Source organism: Elephantulus edwardii, unplaced genomic scaffold (genome assembly GCF_000299155.1).
Source record: "Elephantulus edwardii isolate Elephantulus edwardi_28Jun2011 unplaced genomic scaffold, EleEdw1.0 scaffold00312, whole genome shotgun sequence".
In the NCBI taxonomy this organism is placed as follows: Eukaryota; Metazoa; Chordata; class Mammalia; order Macroscelidea; family Macroscelididae; genus Elephantulus; species Elephantulus edwardii.
The window spans coordinates 491,433-500,007 of NW_006400062.1; positions in this window are offsets into that span (position 1 = coordinate 491,433).

Genomic DNA, 8,575 nt, shown 5'->3' on the forward strand with positions numbered 1-8,575 from the left:
TATACAGGGTTACTATAAGTCATAGGCAATTTGATGGCACATAACAACAACAATTAGAATCCCATTCTATTTAACATTATTTACAACCTCATGTTGCTAGTAGAGGCTATTCTTTGGAAAAGGACTTCATGCTTTGAAAGGTGGAGGGTTGGTGAAAGAGAGGAAGATCCTTAATGAGATGAACTGACACAATGATTGCACCAATGGACTCAAATATGTCAGAGATGATGAGGATGGCACAGGATAGGACAGGGTTCAGTTCTGTTGTTCATAGAGTCACTACAAGTTGCACTTGGCAGCACCTACCAATGACAATAATTTGTCTTTAAAGAGCTCTGGTGTTAAGGAATTGTGCTGCCAACTCAAAGGCATGTTGTATGGGTATGTTCAGATACTCCTGCTGCTCCAGGAACTAAAGATGGTCTGTCTCCTCCTGTGTAATTTAACACCTCAGAAAAGATGTTGGAAAGTCATATAAGTTGGTTCCAACTGGACAGTCTATGTCATCAGCAACATTTTGTCTTTGAAATTGTTCTTGTTTGTTGCTATTGAATCTGTTCTGTCTGTGTTCCAGGGATGCATCCTATCTCCATACCTTTTCAACATGTATGCAGAGCAGATTATCCGAGAGGCTGGGCTCTATGAGGAGAAGCGTGGCGTTAGGATTGGTGGAAGATACATCAACAATCTGCGTTATGCAGATGACACAACCTTGCTCACTGAAACTGAGGAGGACCTCATGCACTTACTGCAGAGGGTCAAGGACTGCAGACTTCAGTATGGACTGAGGCTCAATGTCAAGAAGACAAAGATTCTCACCACTGGACCAGTTGGAAGCATCAGGATGGATGGTGAAGAGATTGAGATTATTCACAGCTTCAGTTTGCTCGGCTCCACGGTCAACACTCTTGGCACCAGCAGCCAGGAAATCAGAAAACATATTGCGATGGGAAAGTCTGCTATTATGGACCTTTCTAAAGTACTCAAGAGCAACGGTGTCTCTTTGGAGACGAAGGTGCGCCTGATCCAGACCATGGTCTTTGCAATCACTTGTTATGCATCAGAGAGTTGGACAATGACTAGGGAGGACAGAAGGAGAATTGATGCCTTGGAGCTGTGGTGCTGGAGAAGAGTATTGAATGTACTATGGACTGTCAAGAAAACAAACAGATTCATCCTAGAGAGGGTTAAATCAGGCTGCTCCTTGGAGGCAAGGATTCTGGGGCTTTGTCTGACATACTTTGGACATGTTGCAAGGAGAGACAGGTCTTTGGAGAGGGACATCATGCTGGGTAGAGTAGAGGGACAGTGCAGGAGGGGAAGACCCTCTATGAGGTGGATTGATTCAGTGACTGGCATAATCGGGATGGGTGTGTCAGAGGCAATGCACAGGATAGAGCAGGGTTTAGGGCTGTTGTGCATAGGGTCGCTATGAGTCGCAAACGACTCGACAGCACATAACAACAACAACAACAACAATAACATCTTTTGATTAGAAGCCAACAGTTTAAGATTCTATACCCTCAAGGAACTCCTTTAAGGTGTTAGGAGCCCTGTTTATCGAAACTCAGTGCTGTAGTTTAAACAGGCTTGAATGCTGCCCTATTCTGTGCCATCCTCATAATTTCTGACATACTTAAGCCCATTGCTACAGTCGCTGTGTCAGTTCATGAGGTTGAGTATCTTCCTCTCTTTAGTTGACCTTCTACCTTTCTAAGCATGATGTTCCTCTTCAAAGAATAGCCTCTCTTAACATTCTCAAGGTATGTGAGGCAAAGTTTTATCATCCTTGCCTCCAAGGAGGCCTTTGGCAGTACCTTCTCTAGAACATGTCTGCTTGCTCTTTTGGCAGTCCATGGGATATTCAGTACTGTTCTCCAATATCACAACTCAAAGACATCTATTCTTTGGTCATCCTTATTCATTGTAAGGAATGTCAGTCACTACCTTCTTAATAATCTAGTCTCTATGTAATTATATGGTGTTGTTGTTGTTACTGATTTACTTTGAGTCGAGCATGACTCATAGCAACATATGAACCAAAGTCCTGAAGTCTTTCTATAACTATCAACATTTATCAAAGTTCATAGAGTTTCCAGAGGCATGTTGTTTAGGAAGTGGATGCCACTTCTGCTTCCAAAGCTATAGGTATATCACCTAAATTATTGTGCCTGAGTTTCCTGATGTGTACAAAGATGTTATAAAAGTAAATTTCTCTCTAATTTATTGAGGGAACTCTTATGGCTTAGGTTTTCTGCAATCTCTAAGGAATGTAGTTTGAATCCACTGGCTGCTTCTCAGGAGAAGGAGAGCCAATCACCTCCTCTAGGATTTACCACCTCTGAAGCTTCCATGAAGAATCAGCTGTGGATTGATTCTGACTCCATGGCACACAACAGTAATAGCATAATTTAAGGATCTGGAAGAGGCCTATGCAATATTCTCTCATAAATTCATCATGATACACTTTTCTTATATACTTTGGGCATGTTGCTAGGAGACACTATTCGTTGGAGAGGGTCATCATGCTTAGGAAGGTGGAGAGACAGTGAAAGAGGACGATCTTCAGCCAGATGGATTTTTACAGTGACTTTAACAGCTGGAAGCAGGAGTGGCATCCACTTCCTAAACAACATGCCTCTGGAAACTCTATGAACTTTGATAAATGTCCATAACTGTAGAGGGGCCTCAGGCCTTTTTTTAGTAGGGTTGCTATGAATTGTGCTCAACTTGAAGGTAATTAACAACAACAACTAACAGTGAACTTGAGCATGACAGAGATTGTGAGGATAATGTATGATAGGACAAGGTTCCTATCTGTTGATCATAGGTTTCATATGACTTGACAGCACCTAACAACATCACCATAAAAATATAATCTGAGTTAATGGAAATACAAAATATATTATTGCTTAGGGGTCTTCATTTGAAACATAAGAAAAGTTACAATGTTTGCTCAAGATGGTGATTTATAGTTAAAATATAAACAATGTGTTGCTAGGTCTCCTCTTCTTCTCCAGCTATTTTTAAAGTGATTATTATAAAAATTTTACTTGTGTGTGATATTAATCATATTGCTCAATAACATTCAGTCTCTCTTGGGTCATCATTTCTGGATTGCACAGAAATATGGATTTCTTTCAGGTGGTAGATCAGGTAACTCCAAAACAAAACAAAACAAAACTCTAGAAATTGATAGAATATCAGTTGAGACTTTTCAGCAAACAGATGTAACTCTCAACATACTCTCTGTTCTGTTTTGAGAGGCTTTTTTTTTATTCCCAATCCTCCTCTCCAAAGTCTTTAGTGTAGTTCTGATGGCTTCCCCATGCAGTAACTAAGAAAGACAATTACCAAGATTTCTGACTCCACATCCCAAATTCATCTGGCCTTTGATCATTAATATTACATACATCAAATATATCCTTTGAATGAATTGAAATTCAGATAGGTTTGACTCAACATTGTATTTTGGTTCTCTTGGTCCAATTTTAATTTTTTTCACCTTCAATTTGAATTTGTGTGAGTAATTAATAGTCTATTTCACTCAGCCACAGGCTTTGTTTTAACTGCCGATATTGATAATACTATCTCTTTCTACAGATAAAGTCAACCTAGTTTAATTTAATCTAATGTGTATTCTTTCAGATGAGGTTCATGTGTATGGTCATCGTGTTTAATATTTTTAAAAAAATATTTGTATTGCTGCAGTACTGGTAGGGCAGAGCTTGGTGGGTGGGGAGAAGACATGGAGGAATTAAGAAAGACCCAATGGAGACCTAAAAAAACAGGTTGATAGTAGGCGTAGATCAATTGTGATTAATATTGATTGTATGAAACACAATGTGAATGAAGGTATATGTGAAACATAACACAATGTATATGAATTTTGTATGTAAACAAAAAATGTTTATTGATATAAAGAAAAGGGTTTTTTTTTCTTTTGCAATGAATGTATCACTGATTGTGCATATCCTATCATTAGGTTTCTAGCCTCATGGTCTTTCCCCAGGCCATATTTTCTGAGTATCAATCCTGTTTGGTTTCCAGATTTATAGTCCAGTTACGATTAAAGTATTCTCACTGTCGAATCAAGTTCAGACTCAGAAGTTATCCTCCATTTCTTCATTGTTAGCTTTTGTGGTGGTTGTGCTTGTTTGAATAATATTTGTTTTAATGGATCTTCCTTGCTAGCAGGTAAGGTAGCTATACTAAATAGGTAAATTTGAAAATCGTAAAGAATTGAGTACAACACCATTTTTTACATGAACATTGTTATAATGAAAATGTCTGTTTGTAAAAGTGACTAATATAGGAAAATTAATGATTATTATGTGCTTTCTTAATTTTAGTTATTTATTTATTGTAAAAAAAACCCCAACCCCTATGTATGGGGATTCAAGGGGGCAAGGGGTGGGAGCAGAGGGTGAGGCTAGTTGGGATGAAATCACAGGGTTGCACAATGTGGTGGGTGGAGGGAATGAGTAAAGGAAATGAGAAGGATCTAGCTGGGACTGGAAAAGACGGGATAATACTGGGCATAGTCCAATGGGGATTAATTTTTTTTTCTTTTTTTAACAAAGAGATTGTCTTTTTTTTTTGTGGGTTTCCCATTTGGGAGGAAGGGCACAGACTCTGGCTGCTTCATGCTGAACAGGGACATTGAGATGAAGGGGAAGTGGGAGAGTCCACAGTGACACTTTACTGGCGGTCTTGATTTGAAGCTTCATGACTTCTTGTTCAGTTAAAATATATTCCCATGACATTTTCTGTCCTCTGGAATGCAAGGCATTTGCATCGGTGAGTCTAGTGGGAGTGGCTGGCTGGCTGGCTGAATTTTGAGGCTCCATCCACCTTGGGTTCCTTAGTTAGCAGTTATATTTCCTTTTTTTCTCTGGAATCAGGCTCAGGGTTCAGGTTCAGGAACAAGACTCAGTGTTCAAGTTAGCTATAGGCAAGGGAACAAACTTAGAACAAACTTGAGATTTACAAAGAAAAGGGCTCTGGAGGTGTTTCTTAGAGGTGTAAGGTAGGAGGATATAGAGGAAAGTGGCTGAGATAAAGTTTTTCATACACACCAGGGGGCTCTCCCCAGTGGCTGGGTGGCTCCCCCCCACCAGCGGTTGGGCAGCTAACCCCAGAGGCCAGGTGGCTACCCCACAGGGGCCAGATGCCTTCCCTCCACCATAACTCTTCTCAGGTCTGGGCCTTGTGCCCTGCTGGAGATCGCAGCCAGGGACCACACTTCTGGCTCTATCGCCACCATCATTGCCCCCTTCCTCTCAGCCAAGTGGTCTAATTGTAATTTGAAGTAGGTATTATTACTTTCTCCTTCCACAAATAGAGAAGGGCCTTCCAGAGCAGTGAAAAGACCCATTCAAGGTTGGGGAAAAAAAAGGCAGTAAAATAAGACTCAAATCAAGGTTGTCTGAAGGGAGGCTATGAGGCGGCGAGCTCCATGTGACTCTTGGGTTAGCCATCTTTCAGCTTTCTCCACAAAATGCTGCTGAAGATGATTTTCAAAATGGCCAGAGAAGTCCACTCAGGCCATGTGCGCTCAGGTTGACTCCAGCAGCTAGCCACATGGGCACGAATCTGTTATCTTCATTTTAATTTTTATACATTTAATTTATTAATAAAAAAGCTGGCTGAAATGCTGGAATCTCCTCTCATAGTTATTAAATAATGTTTTCAATAAATCATCATTAACTTAGTTATTTTCTTTTAAAAATTATAATTGTGTAAAGTAATCCTAGATCCCATATATTGAATTTATGGCTGTATTTTTTTTTCTTCTTAAATAGAAATGTTTGTGTCAAAATTAGGAGTACTGTGTAAGTTGAATAAATATAATTCAAAGTGGCAGGTTTGAGGATAACCATTTTAAATTAAAGTTTCCATACTCAATGTACTGCCATCCAGTCCACTACGAGTCATGGTGACCTTCTGTGGGGTTTAGAGGGTGTAAATCATGTTGGAAGACTACTGACTCTTTTCCTCAGGAGCCACTCCCAGATTCTAACCACTAACATTTAGCAAGTAGCTCATTATGGATTATTCCACCAATCCAAAACCAAAATGAAAGTCATTGCTCTTGAATCATAGTAATCCTTCATCATGTCACTGTGAATATTCACAGGCGCTGTCTCATCTTTCTCTCATGGAGCTGACTGTTGGATTCAAATCCTATAAGCTGTTATTGTTGTTAGGTGTTATCAAGTCAAGTGTGACTCATAGAAACTTTAAGAACAGATCTGAACCTTGTCCTATCCTGTACCTATACTCAAAATCTTTGACACCCGTTGCTGCAGTTCCTGTCAATCTGCCTGGTTGATAGGCTTCCTCTCTTTTGCTTCCCCTCTGCTTCCCAAGCATGATGGCCCCAACTAAGTAAAAGCCTCCCCTAGCAACATGCCCAAAATATGTGAGATGAAGCTTAATCATCTTTGCCTCCATGGAGCACTCTGACTGCACATTCTCCATTATCAATTTGTTCTTTTGATAGTCCATAGGATATTCAGTACTTTTCTCGAACAACACAGTTCAAAGCATCGATTATTTTTGTGTCATTTTTATTCATTTTCATCTCTCAGATGCATAGCAAGTGAGTGAAAAGATCAGTCTGAATCAGATGCACCTTAGTCCTCAAACTGACACCATTGCTCCTCATTAATTTGGAGAGGTCCTTCACTGCAGACTTTTCCAGTGCAATTCTGATCTCTTGATTGTTTGTTCCAAGTGTATTGATTGTGAACTCAAGTAAGATGAAGTTTTTGATAATTTTCATCTTTTATCCATATATCATGATATTGCCTAACTTAGATTTTTCAGGATATCTAAGTTAGATAATGAAAACTGTTTTGACACCTGAGATTGTTTATCTTTTTTGGCTTAATTTACACAGAAATCAAGACTAAAAATCTTTTTCAAAACACTCCTTGCCATAAAGTCAGAACCGACTTATTTGATTATTTATTACTAAGTTAAAAGTCTCTTCATTTTAGGACCACCACTAAATGATTTATAAATCTTAATAACATCGATGTATTAAACTGGGCATTTCAAATGAACACAATGGAACACAAAAGAATAACGATATCCAGTTTAGGGCAACAAAGTAAGCACATGTCTTTACTTTTATCAGTGTTTTTATTTCAACTTTGCAGAGCCCTGAATAATAGATTACATATTTTCTACCTAGGCAACATTCTTGGACCTTACTGATAAACTACTTGTGTATAAGAGATAGTCAGACTGCAGCAGTATTAAGAGTTAAAGCAACCAGAGAAATTAGCAGTGCTGATAGATAGTACTGGGTTACACATTTAAAAGTGACACCTTTGTCCTTAAATATCATTTCTCAACAAGGTTATCATTGAAACTTCTTCCATTTGAAAGAATTTTATTTCTCAGTTAGCTAAAGTAGCTGACAACACAGTGTGAGTTGACGTACCTTATTCAAGCCTTAGTTTCTTCTTTTTCTTTTTGGAGTTCCTGAAAGATTTTAGTTATCTGTCATCTGGCATAAGTTTAGATTCTCTCAAGCCAAAGCAGTTTGGAATGTGTTGGTGAAGAGGACACTCCAGTGAGGACAATATGCTTGTCTACAGGGTGAGTGTGAAGAAGAATGCTAAGAGGTCGTAGGAACATTGCTTCGGCTGGTGTAAGCCATGGAGAGGAGAGTCAGTCTATTGGAAAGGAATCCTGGTGCTGAAAGGGTGCACTTCAACCTCTCAGTTTGTACACAAGCCTCAGAGCAACAGTATTATCTGACAATTGGCCTTCTTATGCCTCATTTTCAACCCACAAGTAGGAGTGAGGTTGTTGAGGATGTCCTCACCCTTAGAGTTATTCACTTTGCATAATGACTCTACTTAGCACGTTAGGAGGGAGTGCTGATGTCTAAGTGCTGATCTGCTCCATAGTCATTACTGTGTACCCTTCAATTAAGCAGTCCAGATATGAGTTCTTTCAAGATAAACAGAAAGTGATTATGGTTGTGGTTACAGGGGAACGTGCATTTGTCAAAACCTCCTAGGTAAATTTCATTGTAAGTAAATTATACCTCAATAAAGTTGATTTTTAAAAAAGTTTAGGCTTCTTTAAAAGTGAAGAACTCTTAGATAAAATAAGAAAGCTACTGGCATCAGAAGCATGCTAATTTCTACTGTTATTACAGGGAAAAATTTTACCAAGTAGAAAATACTTTAACTATTTATAACAAATAGTTAGAGAATACATAGTTAAATTATTTTGCAATGAATTATATAAGCAAACATGGTTTTTTTTCTATTTCCATTACATCCCCAGGAATTTGAGTGATATTAGTACATAGTAAATGGACTAGTTCATAATTAGTGAGACTGGTACAGGATAGGACAAGTTTCATAGGGTCACTATGAGTCATAATTTACTCTATGACACTTAATAACAACAATATTAAAGGACTAAATGATATTTCAAATTATAATTATTAGAGTACAAAATTTTGTAAGATATTATTAACTTAAAATACTTCTTTAAATATATAATACATATAGAAACTGTTAGAACTAGTCATATTTTACTCATTTCT